Raw genomic sequence first — 21,608 nt, 5'->3', positions numbered from 1 at the left:
GGATACGCATACGCGCTCTGCGTGGCGTTTATTGACTCCATGGTATTTATTGGGATTTTGACCAAGAAACCTCCAAGGATACATTACCAGAATGATTGCAAATGGAGGCGGGGCATTCTGGGACAGGTGTGTCCATGGGTCGGAGGTGACTCGAAAGCATAAGACGAGACAGGACTAGCGTTGATGTATTCATCTGTTCATTCGGTTATCTTTCCGGCTATTTACCCTGATACTTTCTGCTCCGTCTCAATTCTCCCACCTGCCCCGATTAATCAATCATTAGAACTCGTCAAACAACTGCCGGGGGCGGAGCACAACACTGAACACAGAGAAGCGCAAAACAAGACAAGGAAAGACTAAATAACAGTCCCAATGCTCTAAGGAGGTAGCTCTGGCCACGAAGAGATAGTTGGGCACCAAATGACCTCTCAAAGGCTCTGTTTCTACAAGGAAAGAGCTCCGCGGCTGGGACGACCGCCTCTGTGTTTTTATAGTTATCGGTCACTATTCTCAAGAGCTCTACCGAGGGTCCTCTAGGCCAACATGTCTTGCTGATCGACGGGAACCCCTCGGTCGGTTCGCCCCCCAACTCCGCCCCGCCCAAGGTGGCGCGGAGTCGGCTTGAAAGTTCAGAACAGTGCGCGCTAGACCGGGGGATTGACCCAGTTACCAGCGCTTCCGGGCAGCTGCTGTCGACTGGGCGGACGCCTGGACCAATCAAGAGGCGGAAAAAGCTTCCTGGGGAAAAAAAATCCTCTCCGCGCGCAACCCCAGCCTAATACTTTCCAGACCTGGAGTGAATCCCAACACAAAAGTACGCGTGGAAAATCCCTGTATCATTGGTTGGCTAATAAGACATACTTATTAGGCCTGGTAAGAAGTAAGGAGAGGATACAGAGTTGAAAAAAGTACAATCTTTAGCTGTGACGTGAACAGTTAGGGTGTGTCCGCTTAGTAGGTAAATGCTGACGTTACCACATCTGATCTTCCAAGAGAGGAAGGCTGTATCTGTGAAAGTTTTGATGGAATAGACTTTCCAGCTCAAATTTGGGGGAGAAAAAGGCGTACGGAGCTGTCTCTCGGGTTGTACATGATGCTACCGATGGTAAATGATAATAGTAACAACAATAATAATGATAAATGTGGTGTTTGTTCAGCTCTTTCTGTGGGCCAAGCCCTGTGCTGGACACAGGATGATCACAATGGAGACAGGCCCTGCCCCACATGGGGTTCACAGCTAAGGTGGGGGACAACCGGTATGGGATCGCCATGGTTCAGATGAGGAAACCGAGGCACAGAGAGGTCGAGTGACTGGCAGAAGATCATCCAGCGCACAGGCGACAGAGCCGGGATTAGAACCCAGGTTCTCTGATGCCCCGTCCTGTGCTCTTTACATAATAGTCGTAATAATCCTGGTATTTGTTAAGCGCTTACTGCGTGCCAGGCACTGTATTAAGCGCCGGGGTGATACGAGCAAATCAGATTGGACACAGTCTCTCTCCCACTTGGGGCACACGGTCTCAATCCCACACAGATGAGGGAACCCCGGAGAAGGGAAGCGACTTGCCTTCCCAGAGAGGACAATTGGCGGATGGGGAATTAGAACCCGTGACTTTCTAACTCCAGGGCCCGGGCTCTTCCCACTGCGCCATCCCGCTTCTCCCTAGACAGTGAGACTACATCCGCGACGGGGTCTTGGAGAGAAAAGGTCCTGCGTAGTTGCACGCTACACACTCTGGTCTGTGGAAAGAGAACAGGTCACCCGTACTCACCCCTTACGGTTCACGTAAGCTGTTTCTCAGACACCAACGGGAGAGGGACTGCCTTTTGAGTGGCTTTCGCCTCAGGGGTGATAATTCCCACTGAACCATCCACACTCAGGCTAAATCCTCCTCAATTTAACCGACTCTCCTCCTCTTGGCCCGCTTTCATCATCTCCCGCGACAGCTCAGGTGTCTCTCGAGCTTGATGGGCGCTAATGGAGCTAGAGCACCGGAGACGTAATTAAATTAACGGATCCGAAAACAAACTCAGAGATCGGAGGATTGCTTTCCGGCGGCGTTGAGCGGAAGAAGAAAAAAAAATCCGTCACTTAACGGCGACGGTAACGAATGAGGTCCATTACTTATTTTCCAAACGACCGGGCCTGATCTCTGATGGAGATGCAGGGGATCCTGGTAATTCTCTTTTAATCATTTCAGTTTGCATCTTGAAGGATGAGGCGCACTCACCAGTAAAAGCACTTCGGGAAGGAGACCGGGGGCAATTCGTTACCGACAGAGGCCGGTCTCGGTGCCACACGGTTCCGTGTCTACGAAGAGCCGGACGGAGACAGAGGGGGACGCCGGGCTGAACGGCTGTTCCTAATGATAGAATCGTTTTGAATTCCTGGCTCCTAACTGTAGAAGAAATGTCATTCCTGGCTCAGATGAAAAGCCCGTCCGGCCCGGGGTTCCGTGTCCATCGCTGACGACGGGATGCTTGGGAAGGAACCGTGCGGCGGTTGTCCCGGGCATCCGTCTTCGTGGTTGGGGTCGGACTGTGGGACACGTGCAAAGAATGAAAATGATGGTCTTGGTTAAGTGCTTAAAATGTCCCCGGCCCCGCTGTCGTACCTCGAGTAGGATACGGGATGCAGTGGGATCCGGTGCCCGTCCCCTATTAGGCTCTCAATCTTAGCGGGCGGAGGAACGGGTATTGAATCCCCGTCTCACAGATGAGCAACCTGAGGCCCGGAGAAATGAAATGACCTGTGTAGCTTCACACCGCAGGCGAGTGGCAGAGTCAGAGCCAGGTCCTCCGGTGTCCGGGCCGTTGGCCGTTCCACTAGGTAAGGCTGCTTTTCTACCCAGTTTGACTCTCCCTTTTCCATTCCTAATGCTTTCTCCGGTCGCCTCTCAGCGGTGGTCATAGTATGTACCGAATGCCTACTGGGAGAACTGGGGAAGTAGAATACGAAGAGGTGATACACTCCTGTCCCACAGGGGCCTTCCACCCTCACGGAGCCATTAGAGACCTCTTTATTAGTCTGTCAGCCTCCTTGCTGACCTCCCAGCCTCCTGTCCTTCCCCACTCCCGTCCGTATTTCCCTCTCCTACCTGGATGATTTTCCTCCCAAAACCTCCAGACCAGGTTTCCCCACTCCTGGGGATGCTCCAGGGGTGGCCAGCCCACTTCCGCATTACAGACAAATTCCTCCCCGTTCCTTTTAGAGCACCGGGGCACCTTGCCCCGTCCTACCTCACCTTGCTGCCCTCCCACTACAACCCAGCCCGCCCATTTTGCTCCTTTCGGCGCTAACCCTCTCCCTGCGCCTCCGTCTCGTCTATCTCGCCACCGACCTCTCGCCCGTGTCCTACCTCTACCTATCCCTCCTCATGTCCGACATCCGGTCCCTAGCCGCCCCGCTTCTTAAGGGTCGACTAAGCTCTCCTTTCAACTCTTCCCGCTACCTTCTGCATCACCCCGACTCGTTCCCTTTATTCATCCCAGCTCCTCCACTCGGCTGCTGAAGCAGCTTGGCTTCATGGCAAGAGCCCGGGCCTGCGAGTCACAGGTCGTGGGTTCTAATCCCGGCCCCGCCGCTAGTCAGCTGGGTGACTCTGGGCAAGTCACTTCACTTCTCTGTGCCTCAGTACCTCAGCTGTAAAATGGGGATGAAGACTGGGAGCCCCACGTGGGACCCCCCCCGATGACCTCGTATCTACCCCGGTGTTTAAAACGGTGCTTGGCACGTAGTAAGCGCTTCACAAGCACCATTATTATTACTGTATCTACCCCAGTGCTTAGAACAGCGCTCGGCACATGGTAAGCGCTTAACGAACACCATGATCATTATCGTTGTTACCATCCCCCCTCCCGGTCCCAAAGCAGTTATGTACAGCTCTATGATTTATTTATTTATTTCCATTAAAGGCCGTCTCCCCCTCTAGAGTGCAAGCTTGTCGCGGGCAGCGGATATGTCTGTTCATTGCTATGAGTGACTTGGGCAAGTCACGTCACTTCTCTGTGCCTCAGTCACCTCCTCTGTGAAATGGGGACTGAGACCGTGAGCCCCACGTGGGACAGGGACCGTGTCCAACCCGATTTGCTTGTATCCACCCCAGTGCTTAGTGCAGTTCCTGGAATGTAGTAAGGCATTTGACAAATGCCCCAATTATCGTTATTATTGTCATTATTAATCAAGGTCCTCTCCCCAGTGCTTCATACAGTACTTCGCAAGAAGTAAGGTCTCCGTAAATACGATCGAATGCACAGTCTTAGAGGACTTTCCCAAGGTCACGCGGCAGGCGAGCGGCCGAGCCCAGATCGGAACCCAGGTCCCCTGGCTCCCGGGCGCGGGCTCTTTCCACCGGGCCGTGTTGCCTCTTGGGCAGTTTGATTAGGTGTGGGGTGCCTGCAGGTTTTTGCATAATATAGGATTGTTATTCCCTTTCACTTGCTCTCCTCTCCCTTTTCAAAATCCATTCCTTTGCGTTGCTTTCTTACACGCACTCCTCTCAGCCCCTCTTCCTAACGCCGGGATCGATTGGATTCCGATTTGACGTTGCGGGCTTCCTCCGCCGTGGGCTTAGGAGGAGTTTGGCCTGCTTCAAAGCTACCCTCAGCCCCCGTCTCTCTCCCGTCTCCGATGTCCAACGCCTGTGGCCGCACGATCTTCCTTCCCACCACGACCCCAGCAAACAAGGGGCCACCATTTTGGGTGCAGGCCAACCAATCTCTGGGAGGTGCTGTCGCAGAAGAAGTCCGTGACTGTGCGTGACAACAGAAGTCGGGGGATGAAACCAGCCCGTCCCTTTCTTTCCCTTTTTGAAATGGTATTTTTGATGGTATTTGGTAAACACCTACTATGAGCCGGGCACTGTGGTAGATACAAGTGAATTGGGTTGGACACAGTTCCTATCGCACATACTTCTCAAAGTCTTAATTCCCACAGGAGGTAACTGAGGCACGATAAGTTCATTCACTGGTTCAATCGTATTTAATAATGCGGGTATTTGTGAAGCGCTTACTCTGTGCCAAGCAGTGTTCTAAGCGCTGGGTAGATACAGGGTAATCAGGCTGGCCCACGTGGGGCTCAAAGTCTTAATCCCCGTTTTACAGATGAGGGAACTGAGGCACAGAGAAGTTAAGTGACTTGCCCACAGTCACACAGCTGCCAAGTGGCAAGTGCCGGGATTCGAACCCATGACCTCCGACTCCCAAGCCCGTGCTCTTTCTACTGAGCCACACTATTGAGTGCTTACTGTTCATTCAATAGTATTTATCGAGCGCTTACTATGTGCAGAGCGCTGTACAAAGCGCTTGGAACGGACAGGTGGGCAACGGTGTGCGCAGAGACCTGTACTTAGCACTTGGGAAAATGCAACGCAACAATAAACAGCGACATTCCTTGCTCACAACCAGCTTCCAGTCTAGCGGGGGCAGAGCCGGACATCAATTCAAATTAGTAAAATTATAGATTTGTACACCAGGGCTGTGGGGTTGGGACGGGGGGGGAAGAGCAAAGGGAGAGGTCAGGGCGCCGCAGAAGCGAGCGGGAGTTGAGGAAAAGTGGGGTTTAGTCTGGGGAGGCCTCTTGGAGAAGATGGGCCCTTAATAAGACGTTGAAGGAATGGGGAGGGTAATTGTCAGATTATAGGACGGGGGGCATTCCAGGCCAGAGGCAGGACGTGGGCGAGGGATGGGCAGCGAGACGGGCGAGATGGAGCCTCAGTGAGAAGGTTAGCTCTCGAGGACCGAAGCGTGCAGGCTGGGTTGTAGAAGGAGAGAAATGAGGTGAGGTTAACTGACGTGCCCAAGCTGGACAAGTAGCGGAACCAGGATCAGAACCAAACAATTAGAAGAAAACAATGAAGGGAAGGAGATAGAGAGAGAGAGAAAGAAAAAGACAAAGGAAGAAGGATAAGAAAGTAGGAAGGGAGGAAGATAGAAAAAGAAGGAAGGAGGGAAGGAGGGAAGGAGGGAAGGAGGGAAGGAGGGAAGGAAGGAAGGAGGGAAGGAAGGAAGGAAGGAAGGAAGGAAGGAAGGAAGGAAGGAAGGAAGGAAGGAAGGAAGGAAGGAAGGAAGGAAGGAAGGAAGGAAGGAAGGAAGGAAGGGAAGGAAGGGAAGGAAGGGAAGGAAGGAAGGGAAGGAAAGGAAGAAAGGGAGGAAGGAAGGAAAGGAAGGATGGAAAGGAAGGAAGGAAGGAAAGGAAGGATGGAAGGAAAGGAAGGAAGGAAGGAAGGAAGGAAGGAAGGAAGGAAGGAAGGAAGGAAGGAAGGAAGGAAGGAAGGAAGGAAGGAAGGAAGGAAGGAAGGAAGGAAGGAAGGAAGGAAGGAAGGAAGGAAGGAAGGAAGGAAGGAGAAAGGAAAGGAAAGGAAAGGAAAGGAAAGGAAAGGAAAGGAAAGGAAAGGAAAGGAAAGGAAAGGAAAGGAAAGGAAAGGAAAGGAAAGGAAAGGAAAGGAAAGGAAAGGAAAGGAAGGAAAGAGTTCCTCAAGAACTTTATCACTTTACCTGTTTTTAGCAATCAGTCAGTGCAGCCAGTAACAATACTGAATTAAGTCCAGTCCGGCAGCAGGGTGATATGTCACTACTATCTCAGGATTTCCAGTTCTCCAAACTCCGGCTCTATCGTTCTAGCAGCGAGCTGGCATTCACAACAAGAGAACCCTAGAGTCGGCTTCTAAAGGACTGCTGAATTCCAAACCCTAAAGAGATTTGATTCAGGCCTGCTGAGTATCCCTTCCCTGCCAGAACTATGTTTTTCGATATCCGGGGTCATGGCCCGTAACCAGGTTTGGCTTCCCGGTGGCTCAGTGAAACCCTTAGAATGCTGAATGTTTTGGGGGGACAGGACGGGAAGCCTGAGAAACAATCTCTTCTCATTCTTTTATTTATGAGTTGGTTTTCCCTGGAAGGCATCTGCAGGAGGAAAGACCGAGAACCTCGAAAGATCTGTGATGCTTTCACCAGCGAGTGGCCATTCCTAGGTGAAGCCAAAGCCTTTTACAGGAAATCAGCCAACAGTATTTATTGAGTTCCTACTCTCTGCAGGACACTGTGCTCGATAGAGCACCATGACCCTCGCTCTCAAGGAGCTTAAAATCTAGCGAGAAGCACCCTGGCCTAGTGGATAGAGCAGGGGCCTGGGAGTCAGGAGGTCACGGGTTCTGATCCCGGCTCTGCCCTATGTCTGCTGTGTGTCCTTGGGCAAGTCCCTTTATTTCTCTGGGCCTCAGTTACCTCATCTCTAAAATGGGGATTGAGACTGGGAATCCCACACGGGAGCGGAACCGTGTCCGAACGGATTTGCTCGTATCCGCCCCGGTGCTCGGTAGAGTGTCTGGCACATAGTAAGCGCGTAAAAAATACCGTTAGAATTAGAATGCAGGTCCTCTCATTCCATGTCCAGGTTCTTTCCACTAGACTGCATCGTCTCTCATTGGAATATCAACTTCACATAGACGAAAGGTCTTTGCTTCTGTAGATCGTCCTTTCCCGTTCATCTATTCTATTCAGGATCAGCGGTCAGTATAATCTTGGGTTCCATTTTTAGAAAGTTTCCTAAAGTCCTTCTGTAGAAAATGGGTTAAATTACCAGCAGTCAGGGTCAAACGGTCACAGAGTCGTGTCCTTCTAAGCACAACGGGAAACAGTCCTTACTCCGCAGAAGAACAGAATTTGCTTAATCGATTGGATTCTTGGGTTAACCACCGAGAGAGAGACGAATTACCTTTCTGCTCTCCCACTGCTAAGGTTTAGGTTGAAACAGGTTCCTAAACGGATGAAATCAGATGCTGATCTCCACTCCACCCCTGGCCCGCTGTGTAACGTTGGGCAGATCACTTCAGCTCCCTGGGCCTCCGTTTCCTCATCTGTAAAATGGAGATAAATTACCGGCTTTCTCCCCCTCTTAGGCCATGTGAGGTCTCTACAGGGCAGGAACTGGGCCCGATCTGATTTATCTTGTCCCTACCCCAGCATTTCGGCCCAGAGCTTGGCACACGCTCACCGCTTAAATACCTCAGTGCTGGGGAGACCACCAGAAGATACTGACGATTAGAGAGGTGAAAAAGAAATGACACGCATATGCGCATCAATGTCGAGGAGGCGTAAAAATAAGTTCATAAATTCTAGGCCCAAAACAGCAGCGCTTCGGGGGAGCAAGTCTTCCCACATCCCTGCTCTCGCAGCTAAGGATGCGAACAAACGTGACTTTCCAAAAGTGAACTCCAGGACGGATTCACTGTCGCCACCGTACCGTCACCTCTTTTCGTCGGGGCCTTATTGCACGTCTTCCATTCTCCACCTCCCGGTCTGTTAGTGAAGGCCGCAGTGGATAAAACGGGATACGGTCCTGAGGAAAGCGCCTAGAAACGTTCTATTCCAAAGACCCAGACGTTCGATCGTATTTATCGAGCGCTGACTGTGTGCAGAGCACTGTACTAAGCCCTGGTCCCGACCCCCAGCCATCCGCCTCATCATCAAAGTGCCGTCTCAGTGGGAACTGGTGAAAAGAGGCAGGATGGCCCACGGCCATTTCACCTGCGAACCACCCGGGAGAGGGGGCGAGGTTGAAGTAGGATGGAAACTCAGGAAAGGGATGCTCCCTGATCCAAATCAATCAATTGTATTTATTGAGCCTTTATGGTGCTTGGGAGGATACTACAGAGGTGATAGATACGCTCCCCGTCTGCAACAAGCTTCCGGTTCAGTGTCCCTCAGACCATGATGCGAGATACAAGTCGACTGGCAGAGGAAAAATGAGAGCAAGAGAAAGAGAGCGCGGCGAAGGCCGAGAGATACAGAGGTAAAGAAATGGAGTGAGAAATAGGGGGAGAAGCAGGGAGAAGAAAGAGAAAGAACCGGAGCGGTGAAGTGAGGGTCGGAGAGGGAAGACTGTGGCCTAGTGGAAAGAGCACGGGCCTGGGAGTGAGCGGTTTTAATAGATTTTAATCCCAGCTCTGCCACTCGCCTGCTGCGTGACCTGGGGTAAGTCACTGGACTTCTCTGTGCCTCAGGTACCTCTTTTATAAAACGGGGATTAAGCCGATGAACCCCAGGTGGAACCTGGACTGGGTCCCACCTGATTATCTTTTATCAACTTGGTGTGCTGCCCGGTACATAGTAAGAGTAAATGCTACAAACAGAAAAGAAAAAACAGAAGAAGGCCGAGGGGGAAGAGAGAGGCAGAAATATAAAGAGATGGAGAAGGAGATGAAGAGGGGTCCTGAGAGAGAGTAGAAAGGGGAAGAGAGAGACAAAGGCAGGGAGTCCTCTCCCCGGCCCAGTGCACGATGAAGGAGGTCTAAACTCCGCAGCGGAGGACTCATTCTGTGGCCCCCGAGGTGAGGATCCGATATCAGCGAGGGCAGAGGAGGCTGTCCCGAGGCCCCGTCCCTATTCGGAGCCCGATAAATTCCTCCGGGGGGCGGCGTGGGACTCGTTCTGAGGATCCGGGCCGGTGGCCCTTCCCGGCTCCTTCCGGCCCTCCAAGGGCTCCCCGTTGGCCGGGCGACCTCGGCCTATCGGGGCCTCGCCCTTCGGTCGACGCTCTTGGCCGGGTTCCGCCGTTTCCTCCCAGTCCGCCCCCGGGGGACCCAGCCGGTCACCCCCCACCCGCTCAGCCGCAGTCCGTGGCCCCACCCCTCCTACCAGACGCGGCCCGAGCGGCCGCCGGCATCGGCGGCCGGAGACGGCGAGGCGAGCCCGCCCGACTCCCTGGCCGGGTACCCGAGCGGGCCCGGGCCAAGAAGGGTTAAAGCTCCTGGCCCAAACCACAGCGGTACAAGGCCGTAAAACGTTTTACAGCATTTTTACAATATTGAGCAATGGGCTCTGGGACCCTGGAAACAGAAACCCGCCCCTATAAAGCGACGGCAGCCGATCAGAGAGAAGCCCCCGGGTCGCCCCCGGCCCCCCGCCTCGTCCCCGTGGCCCGCGATGAAGCGAGAACAACTTGTTCCCCCTCTTTCCGGGCGGTTTGAGTTTCTTTTCTTCCCCAGCTGCACATCTGTGCCGATTTTATAGGCGTCCCGCATACTTATGGGGTGAGAGCATGTTTCTTGTTGCTACAAACAGCCCCCATAAATGTCGAAGCCAAGTGTGTCCAAACATTACGGCATATTAAACACCTCTCGGCCTGATCCGTAACCTTGTAATTGGTATAGAAATAACAAGACCTGTCTCCTATATGGGGATCCGACTCCGGGTAGGCTAGTGGACGTGCGTCCGTCTGGGATCCGCCTGGGGCCCGATCGCCGTCTCCCCGGGGGGACTCCCGGACTCCTCGGGAACCTCCGCGGCTGACTCCCCCCGCGCCCCCGCCGATCTATTCTACTCCCCGTCTTCCCTCCTGAACTGTAAGCTCCCCGAGGGTAGAGGATCGGGTATACAGATTCTACCGTCCCCTCCCAAGCACGCGCGCGATACGCTACGGTGCTTCTCACCGAGTCGGCACTCGGTGAATACGGTCGACCGACGGATACGCAGAGAAGGTGGTGATCGGGTCGGGTTCGGAAGCTCGGGATGCCGGTATCTCAGGAGATTGGAGGGTAAGTCGCCGAAGGGCTTCGCGAGTGCCCCGGGGCAGGTCCCTCTCGGCGGAAGCTACGGCCGGAGCGGTGGGATGGACCCCCGGCCTGATCCCCCCGGCGCTCGGCGGAAGCGGGAGCTTCCGGGATCTCACTCTGCCGCCTTCGGTGGGGAGGCTGCCAGATCCCGGCTCCGTGAGCGCTGGGGCTGGCCGGGAGCAAGACGGGGGATCGGATAGGCCGTGCGGCCAAAATCGCTCCGGGAGCCTGAACTCGGCTGGGCCCAGACGGGCCCGAGGCCACGTTTCCAGCAGGGCACTCCAGCCCGGTGTAATGATAACAATAATGATGGTATCCGTTAAGCGCTTACTATGTGCAGAGCACTGTTCTCAGCGCTGGGGGAGATACAGGGTCATCAGGATGTCCCTCGTGGGGCTCACATTTTTAAATCCCCATTTTTACAGACGAGGTAACCGAGGCACAGAGAGGTTAAGTGACTTTCCCAAGTTCCCACAGCAGACAAGCGGCGGAGCCGGGATTAGAACCCACGCCCTCTGGCTCCCGAGCCCGGGCTCTTTCCACTAAGCCACGCTGTGTAATGATAACGTTGGTGTCTGTTAAGCACTTACTAGGTGCAGAGCACCGTTCTAAGCGCGGGGTGGATACAGCGTAATCAGGTTGTCCCCCGGGGGGCTCCCAGTTAATCCCCATTTTACAGATGAGGGAACTGAAGCACGGAGAAGTGAAGTGACTCGCCCACAGTCACACAGCTGACGAGTGGCGGAGCCGGGATTCGAACCCATGACCTCTGACTCCCAAGCCCGGGCTCTTGCCACTGAGCCACGCTGCTTCTCTATACCAGAGGGCCTCGGGCCAAAAGGATGTCCTGCAACGGACCACCGCTTTAATAATGTTAAGCGCTTACTACGTGCAGAGCACTGTTCTAGGCGCTGGGGGAGACACAGGGGCATCAGGTCGTCCCACGTGGGGCTCACGGTCTTAATCCCCATTTTCCAGATGAGGGAACTGAGGCGCGGAGAAGCCAAGTGACGCGCCCACAGTCACACAGCTGACGAGTGGCGGAGCAGGGATTCGAACCCATGACCTCTGACTCCCAAGCCCGTGCTCTTTCCACCGCGCCACGCGCTTTCTCCCCTTCCAGCGTCTTGTTAACATCGGATCTCGCCAAGAGGCCTTCCCCAGCTTCCCTTCCTTTCCCCTGCCCCTTCCCCGAGCCCTTTAAATATTCGATCCGCACCCAACTCTCCGTCTCACGGCACTTCCTACTACTAATAACGGTACCTGTGAAGCCCTTACCGCGTGCCGAGCACTGTTCTAAGCGTCGTCCCACGCGGGGCTCCCGGTCGCAATCCCCGTTTTACAGACGACGTGACCGAGGCGCAGAGAAGTTCAGCGACCGGCCCCAAGTCGCACGGCCGATACGGTCCCTCGCAGAATTTCACCACCTCTGACTCCCGAGCCCGTGCTCTTTCCGCGGAGCCACGCCGCTCCTCCTGCTCCCTACCGTCCTGAGCCCTGGGACAGAAGTGAGGTCCCGCCGGGGGCTCCCGGTCTTAATCCCCACTTTCCAGATGAGGTAACCGAGGCCCAGGAAGTGACTCGCTCGGGGTCACTCGGCCAACGGGCGGCCGAGGCAGGGTGGGAACCCGCGTCCTGGGACTCCGGCTCCGTTTGCGCACTCCGCCGAAAGGGAGGAGAGGCTAACGAAGCCAGAGGATGATCTCGGGTGAGCCCGCGGACATTGCAGACGTTCCGCCGGTAGAAATGGATGCGATAGAGTGCGGAAATAATAATGACGATGTCGGTATCCGTTACGTGCCTGCTCTGGGCAGAGCACTGTTCTAAGAGCTGGGGCAGATCCAGGGTCATCAGGTCGTCCCACGTGAGGCTTACAGTTAATCCCCATTTTACAGATGAGGTAACTGCGGCACGGAGAAGTGAAGTGACTTGCCTAAGGTCACACAGCTGACGAGTGGCGGAGCCGGGATTCGAACCCACGATCTCGGACTCTTCCCACCGCCCCACGCTGGGGGTGTTCAATAAATAGGAGGCTACCCCACGGCCACCACGATTTCGGCGACTCTTAGCGAGTGCTCGAGAGCGCGGCTCGGTGGCAAGAGCCCGGGGCTCGGGAGTCGGAGGTCCTGGGTTCGAAATCCCCGCTCTGCCACTCTGTCAGCTGTGTGACTGTAGGCAGGTCACTTCGCTTCTCTGGGCCTCGGTGACCTCATCTGTAAAACGGGGATGAAGGCCGTGAGGCCCACGAGGGACAGCCCGATGACCCCGTTATCTCCCCCGGCGCTTAGAACAGTGCTCTGCACATAGTAAGCGCTTAACAACTACCGACGCTGTTATTACAGCAGAAGAACAAAACCCAGTGCCTGGCCCCTGGGAGCTTTTACTCTCCAACTGGGAAGACAGATATCCAAATGTTTACAAATAGGGGAATTGGAATGAGTCTCGACTGTACACTTGCTTATATTCACAAGTGCTGAGGATGAGTGTAGATAAATACAAACATGCCCACTCCAGGTGGCGGATTATAGGAAGGGGTGGGATGCTAGAGATCTTGGAAATTAAGACGTTTGATCACCTTATTGCCCGTTTGATGGATAAGCAAGCCGAACCTCCTCCAATCATAATAGCGGGATCGGTTAAGCGCTTCCTCTGTGCCAAACACTGTTCTAAGAGCCGGGATAGACACGAGGTAATCGGGGTGTCCCCCGTGGGGCTCACAGTCTTCATCCCCAGTTTCCAGATGAGGCAACTGAGGCACGGAGAAGCGAAGTGACTTGCCCCAAGTCACACGGCTGACGAGGGGCGGAGCCGGGATTAGAACTCGCGACCTCTGACTCCCGAGCCCGGGCTCTTTCCACTAAGCCGCGCCGCCCGAGGCCCGCCGCTCCTTCAAAGCCACACGGCTTCTCCTTCGCTTCACGGTCGGAAGGACCGAGAGACGATCAACGGGACGGAGAAGACGTTTTCGAGTTCCTTCCTGAATTCGGGGATCGGCAGGAAGGAGAAAAATCTCCTCTTCTCCTCCCAAGAGGCTTTCTAAAGCGGTGTCGTACGAGGCTTTGCGCACAGTCAGCGCTCAGTAGGTGCAATGGAAGGAACGAATGAATAAAGGCCAGGACGGGAAAATACTCCAATAAACTGGCTGGGTCCTCTGTCCTCTACAAGGGAGAAGAGGAGTTTCCGCCAAGTTCCCATTTCCCGGAAGTCATCTCCTTCGTGGCGGTTGACGCGCCTTCGGTTTGCTGCCGAAGCATTTGATGAAATGCTATCGTCCTTCTGCCGGACAAGTGCTGGAACTGAAGATGCAACTTGGAGGCGATTCGTTCGGCCTCCGGGCCCAATGGGCTACCGCAAAATGGCTTTCGGATCGCTCTTTCAGGATGCCCCAGGCTCTTGAATTCCGCCCTCCTCTCCCGGCCGCTTCTCCCCCTGCCAGTCTTTTCCCTCTGCTTGCTCCTGGCGGATGAGATCGGGGTTTGGGACTGGCCGGGGACGGCTTCGCGGGACGTTTCCTGCTCCTTTCCTTTTAACTCCCGCGATCCGGGAGGTGCACGTCCGAGCCGCCCGGCGACTCGGCGCCGTGGGTCATCCCTTTCGGATCTCTTCGGTTAGATCTGCGAAATGGCGGAGGCGGACGGGGCCCCGTCCGCTCGCAAAGTTCAAACGAAAATAGTTCCGGAACGCGCCGATATTTGTTTATCCCGGCTGTGCCGGAGGCTCTACGGGGGCCGGGGAACGGAAGGAGCTGGCGGAAGAGGGAGAACGGTACCATTTTCTCCGGAAATTTCCTCCGGAGTCCAGGATGAAGAGCAACAGCTGGTGAGTAGAAAATGTCTCCCAGGGTCCCTGAGCGAAAGTCTTCGATTGATGAGAAGCGGAGTGGTCCGGTGGAAAGAGCAGAGACCTGGGAGGGAGAGGATCGGGGGATCCAATGCCGCTCGCCTGCTGCGTGACCGTGGGCAGGCCACTTAACTTCTCTGTGCCTCGGTTTCTTCATCTGTAAAATGGGAATCCACCCCCTACCCTCCCTCCTCTGAGAGTGTCAGCTCCGTGGGGGACGGCGGCCGTGTCCAACCCAATTAAGCTTGATTGCGCCCCAGCACTTAGAACGGCATTTGACACCTAGCACGTGCTTAACGCACGCAATGAATAAAGAGAAAAAGAAGTAAATAAATGCCACCGATTCAAGGATTGATCATCGCAGGCCAGGGGCTTCCGGTCAAAGAATGAAAGTGAGGAGGGGAGAGGCGAGAAGCCCGTAAAGACAGGTGTAAAACAGCATGACGGTGGACGGAGAATGGGCGCGCAAGTCAAAGGACCCGGATCCCTGCTCCCCATGCTGCCTCTTGTTGCTGTGCAACTCTGGACAAGGCACTTAACTTCTCTGTGCCTCTGTCTCCTCGTCATTAAAACGCGGATTCCATAACCCGTTCTTTCTCCCTCTCAGACCGTGAGCCCCGTGTGAGACGGGGACTGTGTCCAACCTAATTAGAACGATCGTGGTTTTTGTTAAGCACGTACCATCTACCAGTCCCTGTCCCGAGCGCTGGAGTAGACACGAGCTAATCGGTCCCCTCATGGGCCGCACGGTCTAAACGGGAGGGAGGACAGGTTTAAAGGAAGCAGCGTGGCTCAGTGGAAAGAGCCTGGGCTTCGCGGTCAGAGGTCATGGGTCCGACTCCCGGCTCCGCCACTCGTCAGCTGTGTGACCGTGGGCGAGTCGCTTCACTTCTCTGTGCCTCGGTTACCTCATCTGGAAAATGGGGATTAACTGTGAGCCTCACGTGGGACCACCGGATTACCCGTATCTACCCCAGCGCTTAGAACAGTGCTCTGCACATAGTAAGCGCTTAACAAATACCAACATTATTATTATTTTGCAGAAGAGGGAACTGAGGTACAGAGAAGTTCAGTGATGTATATCCAAGGTCACACAACAGATAAATGGCAGATAAATGGGATTAGAACCCAGGTCTTCTGACCTCCAGCCCTGTGCTCTTTCCATTAGGTCGTGCCGATTATCTTGTATCTATCCCAACGCTTAGAACATAGTACTAAACGCCTGGCACGTAGTAAGCGCTTGACACAGACCACTTTTATCGTCAAAAATACAAGGGTGACGACAATTATGACGAGAGCAGTTTTCCTCCTCCTCACCACTCAGTTCAGCAGTCACGGAAGGCGCCGTTGCCTTCCTCGCATTCTAAAGGTTGGAAGGGTCAGACGTTGCCCACGTCTGAGTCCTTCCCGGGCTGACGCCTTTGGAGGTGCGGGTGACGTGGGGACGGGAGAAGCTCCCGTCCACCGAGGGAGGCCCGGAGGGCTGGTGGAAGCGGATCGGTCGGGAGAAGGCAGTCCTGCCACTGTGGAGCGTGGCGGGACCGAGTGAGGCCCCGGGTGCAGGGAGAAGGGCACTTCTGGGAACAGAACAACCCTGGGGCAGGAGAGGGCAGCTATTTCCCCCTTCCTTCCTCCACCCCAGTCCCCCGCCGCGTCGCCCTGGCGATCGGAGAGCTGCCCCGGCTATGCCAATAACAACCTGCCCTAGGCCTAGGTGCCAGGCCTGTGACGCTGGGCAAGTACCAAGAAATGATAAGTGCGGTATTTTGAAGTGCTTACTATGTGCTAAGCACCGCATTTAGCCCCGGGATAAATACAAGATCAGCAGATCAGACCTAGTTCCTGTCTCACAGGGGGTTAAAAGTCAAAGGGGAAGGGAGAACAGGCGTTTCATCCCCACTTTACCGAGGGGGAGACGGAGACGGAGAGGAGTTAACCGACCCTCCTTGGGTCGCACGGCTGGTAAGTGGCCGAGCCGGGATTAGAACCCGGGTCTTCCGACTTCCAGTCCGGTGCTATTTCCACTAGGCCCCGCTGCTTCACGATACTTGGCTGCCGGATAACAACGGAGAAAGGAAATGTTGCCGGTCAAAGGGGATCTCCTTTTACGGGAACGTGGCGGACCTCTTGCCCGAGGCCGTTCTCTCCCACCGCTTAGTCCAGTGCTCCTGCCGATAGAAGGTTTTCGACTCCCTCCCTCGCGCCAGCTTTGCCGACGAGTTGGGTAAGTGGAATCTCGATGTTCGGGGGACCCAGACGACCGGAAGGCCATCCCGGGGGTGGCCGGGGCCGGTTGCGCGTCGGCCTCCGGCCAGTCCCTCGAGGGATGGCTGACCGGGCGGAATCCGCGGTCGTATCCGAGACCTCGCTTCCGCTGATTACCTGGGCAGAGGGAGGAATGATACGTTTATCGGATTTGAAAACGATAATCGGTTGGGGCGGCTGAGCCTTAGAGAGATCAGAACGGAATCCAGCTTCTTTAGCCTGATTGATAGAGTGGCCCTCGCAAACCTGGATGGAATTCAATTAGCAATAAGTTCAAGGAGAAAAGTATATGCATATTATCATCTCCAGATAGGAATAGCACAGTCCGTCGCGCTTTGAAATCACTTCAGGAGCGGCGTGGTTTAGTGAGAAGGAGTGTGGCTCAGTGGATAGGGAACAGGCCTGGGAGTCAGAGGGAGCTGGGTTCTAATCCCCACTCCGCCACTTGTCTTAAGTCGCTTTATTCTCTGTGCCTCAGTTCCCCCACCTGTAAAATGGGGAGTGAGCCCTACGTGGGACGGGGACCGTGTCCAACCCGATTATCTTCTCTCTAACCCAGTGCTTAGAACGGGGCTCAGGACTTAAATAAGCGCTTAACGGATACCGCAGTTATTAGCGTTATTTAACTCGCGTGTATCCGCCACGTTTATTTCTTGAAGCCGCCATAGCATTGAGCCTGCGGTAATGCTGACGCCGTGGCTAGAATTCCGTAACGACGGTCCTGGGATGTCAGCGGAGGAGGAGGGCTGGAGCCCACGGGCTTTGAGAATTAATTTCGGAAACATCTTCTGGTCGGCGATCTAGTGGAGTTGTTTCTGGCGTGTGCGACAGTGCGAACTAGTGGACTCGGGAAAGAAAGCTCAAGCGCAAATCCGGCGTGGAGAAATACCAGCTGCGTCCAAGATGAGCAGAGAAAGATCCGGGGGTCATGGTGGATGGCAAGATGGATGTGAGACAACAGTATCATTCTGTGATTAAAAGCAACGTCGCACCGAGTCGGTACTGGCGGTCGATGGCTCCAGGAAAATCTCCCCTGTCTTCGGGACGTTGGACGTCGGTTCAGTCGTATTTATTGAGCGCTTACTGTGCGCGGAGCAGTACACAGTTGGATAGGCACCAGGTGTCAGATTGGCTCTCTGCAGAATTTCACAAAAGACGGGGGCCACTCGAAAAACACCCCGCAGTGGCCCCGTGGCCCAGTGAACCCAATGGACCAAATGGTCTCGGTTACCCCAGTAGCCCCAGTAGAGCCAGTTGGGCCAGATGGACTCAGTACCTCTCAGGGTCCTAGTGGATCCAGTGGAGCCCTGTGATCCGACGGACCCAAAAGATGCAGGCTCTTCCAAACCCTGAAGGGAGACCGGGCTGAGCCCGATGGGGGGGGGGTCATCCAATACTCTTCGGGGAGTGTGGGGGCCGCCTGGCCTCCCTGAGCCTCCATGCCCACGTTGGCGGGCGCTGGGGATGATTCCACCGGGCACGGATGCGGAAGTTGGAATCCCCCCGGGGAGGCCCAAAGGCGGGAGGCAGAGCTGGCCTTTCCCAGCCCACCCCCCGACCTCTTCCCATCTGGCGCGTTGCTGTTTCTGCCCGTAGGGGTGAGGGCAGGCAGTACTCGCAATCCGCTCTCAAACATTTGGGCCTGAACCTGTCAGGTGGACAAGAACCACGGGGCAGCGCGGGAGAAAGGAAGGTTGGATCGGGTGCGTCCTATTACTGCAACTTTGTCATCCCCCACCCCGTCTTGGCCTAGGAGATTTCCGGTCATCCCCGGCACGAGACGGGCCGAACCTCCATCCCACGTCTCCCAATCTGTTTGAGCCCGGACTGTCTGTTGATCGCGGTAAGAATGATTGTCGTGTTTTTCAAGTGCTTACTATACGCCGGGCACCGTACCGAGTGCCGGGGTGGATGCAGGCAGATTGGTCGGGACACAGACCCTGTCCCCCGTTGGGCTCACGGTCTCAATCCCCATTTTACAGATAAGGTACCTGAGGCACGGAGTAGTGAAGTGACTTGATCAAGGTCACGCAGCAGACAAGAGGCAGAGCCAGGATTAGAACCAACCAACTCCTAAGTCCCAGGCCCGTGCTCGATCCACTATGCCGCGCATGCCGATCGTGAGGGGGGCAGAGAGGCGATCGGGGAGCCACGACCAAACTCCCCTCCATATCAGGGGCGGCCGAGGGAGAGCGGCCTCGCGGTCGATCCGACTCTGTCCCCTTTCCTGAGAGGCAGCATGACCTGGTGGAAGAGCACGGGCCTGGGAGTCGGAAGACCCGGGTTCTGCTCCCAAATCTGTCACCCGCCCGCTCGGTGACCTTGGCCGAGTCACATCACTCGCTCGTGCTTCGGTCTCCTCGTCTGTAAAGCGGGGATCCGGTACCCGTTCTCCCTTCGCTCGGCCCCGCGAGCCCCATGTGGGACGGGGACCGTGTCTGATCTGATTAACTTGTATCGACCCCAGCGTTCCTTAGGGGGCTTGCACACAGTGACCGCGTCGCAAGTACCAAAAGGGAGGAAGCGGCCGGCTGGGTTTGAGGCCGCAGGTTTCCGTGGGATGGGGCCCGCTCTCCCTGCCAGGTCTCTCTGTGGGCTTCGACCTTTCCCCGCACCCGACCCTAACCGTTTCACCGTCCCCGGAGCCGGCGGGAACGGAAGGGCAGCCTGGCTGCACGGCAACGTGGCCGCTCTCGACGGATGAGGCCCACGCTGCCCCTTCGCCTCCCCTATCCGCTGGCAGGCCGCTTCCACCCCCGCGTCCGACCCTTCCGGGAGGAAATCAGAGGACCGGGGAGGGAGGCCCGAAGAGCGGAGGTTAAAAAGGTTGACCCCCCGGGGGCCAGGGAGGAGGAGGAGGAGGAGGGAGAGGGCGGGGCAGATCCCTCTCCGACACCCCGAAACAAGGCCACCGAGAAAACCCCCTTCCGGAGCGATTAGCACGAGAGAAAGGAGATTTGTTAATTGTTGGAAGGCAGGGGTGCCCTGTGATTCTGCGCTCAGCCCGGGACATCTGGTCCGGGCCCGAGGGGCCTGTGATATCCGGGGGGTCCGGCCCCCATTCTCCGCCAGTGGGCTGTGCGTCGTTGAAACACTAGACACCCATTCTCATGCAAATGGCAGATGCGGAGAGCAGATGCGAAACATTTGGTTCCCTTCTCGTTCGCTTGTAAAGACACAATACAACTTGATTTTTTAAAACCCGAGGGGGAGGTGAGCGGGCCAGGGGTGACCAAGGGCGTGGGGGACGAGGAGGGTGGGGAGAAAAACTTTAACCTCAATGTCTTTCTCCCTCGGCGGGCCAGAGGAATTCCGTTTAGGTCGGCCTTGGCCAAAGGAATCTTGCCGAGGACTGGCGGACCCTGGGGGCTGACTTTAATATCAGTATCGGAATCGGTGTCAGTGCTCCGCGCGCAAAAGGTCCGGGCAACTGTCACGAGAGCCTGTTGTGAACGAGATGCTGTATTGAGCGTCGGCGGTGGGCGGGGTACTGTTCTGAGGAAAGGAGTTTTTAAACCGGTTTTTGTCAAGCCCCTCTACTGAGGACTGGGGCAGATTCAATCTCATCAGATTGGACTCGCCGCACAGTTACCGAGTCATCGTAATCACTGTGGCATTTGTTGAGAGCTTACCGTGTGCCAGGAACTATACTAAACGCCGAGGTAGATAGAATCAATCAATCCCAGTGAGACAGGGACTGGGCACAACCTGATTATCTGGTTACGTTCCCCCGGGGCTTATTTCAAAGCTTGCCCCGTGGTAAGCGCCGAACCGAACGCCCCAACGATAATGATTATTTTCATCCTCCTCTCCATTTCTACCCCATGCGCCCGGGACCACACCCTTCTAGGATTTGGGTGGCCCGTGGGCCCACTTGGCACGTGACTTGCAGCGGCCTCTCAGGCCTCCGGGACATTGGGCGCGTGGAGGGCAGGTGGAGGCGATCGGTGGTGGGTGAGCCTGGTAAATAAAAGAAGCTCCCCCTGATCAAATCAGAACCCGATAGGGATGCCAACCAGTATCCCCCTCCCCCCCCGCCCCGGCCCCACCGCGCGCTGGCCCGAAAACGGAGCCGTTGGCCGCCGGGAATCAGATCCCCTTCGGCCTGCGAGCGGCCATCCGCGCGGAGAAGCTGGAGGGGAAATAATAATGTTGGCATTTGTTAAGCGCTTACTGTGTGCAGAGCACTCTTCTAAGCGCTGGGGTAGATACAGGGGAATGAGGTTGTCCCACGTGAGTCTCCCAGTCTTCATCCCCATTTTACAGATGAGGGAACTGAGGCACAGAGAAGTGAAATGACTTGCCCACGGTCACACAGGAAAGCCCTTCAAATTCCACCCCGAAGAGAAGAAAACCATCAGCCCGCTTATTCTCTCTTACCCTCTCCTTTATCCCGTGACGTGCTGCTGCCTCAGCGGCGGAGAGTAGAATTGGGAACGCGGTCCGGGCCCGTACGTCCCGAGCCGTGAATTAAGACCTGGCTTCGTGGGGGGGGGGAGGGAGGCAGTTGTGTCTTGTAATTGAAATACAACCATTGCTAATGTTCCAAAACATCTCTAATGAATTTACTACCCTCTCCAATCAGGGACTATCGTCGCGTCAAATGGGGCATGCTGGCCCACCACGGCAGAGCCAGTTAACTCACAGGCCAGGCTAATAGAGTCCACAGATATCCGTTACCGAGGCGCAACTGGGCAACCTGTCATTTCCCGTTAGGACGGAGGAGTTTCCTACCCAGGATCCCTGGGATTCCACAGAGGGAACGTCAAACGGACTTCGGCGCGGTAGGGAATTTGACAAAGCGGCCGAAAGCCCAAGGTCCTCGGTTCTGCAGAAGATGATGATAATGATGAAAATAAAAGTAAGAGAAATAATAGTAATAAGCGGTTACTACGTTCCGGGCACTCAACTACGCACTGGGGCGGATCCAATCGACCGTATCTACTGCGC

The 21,608-nt window shown here is 55.4% G+C and overlaps 1 long non-coding RNA gene across 1 annotated transcript; it reads left to right on the top strand.

Moving 5' to 3' along the window:
- The first annotated feature begins 16,427 nt into the window (after positions 1 to 16,427).
- Positions 16,428 to 17,680, top strand: LOC120638868. The gene is made up of 2 exons (XR_005660882.1): positions 16,428 to 16,617; positions 17,318 to 17,680. It is a non-coding gene; the product is annotated as an uncharacterized LOC120638868 (long non-coding RNA).
- Positions 17,681 to 21,608: the final 3,928 nt, after the last annotated feature.

Source organism: Ornithorhynchus anatinus, chromosome 15 (genome assembly GCF_004115215.2).
Source record: "Ornithorhynchus anatinus isolate Pmale09 chromosome 15, mOrnAna1.pri.v4, whole genome shotgun sequence".
NCBI lineage: Eukaryota > Metazoa > Chordata > Mammalia > Monotremata > Ornithorhynchidae > Ornithorhynchus > Ornithorhynchus anatinus.
The sequence above is the reverse complement of the archived record's forward strand: the minus strand, read 5'-3'. Positions and strand labels throughout refer to the sequence as shown.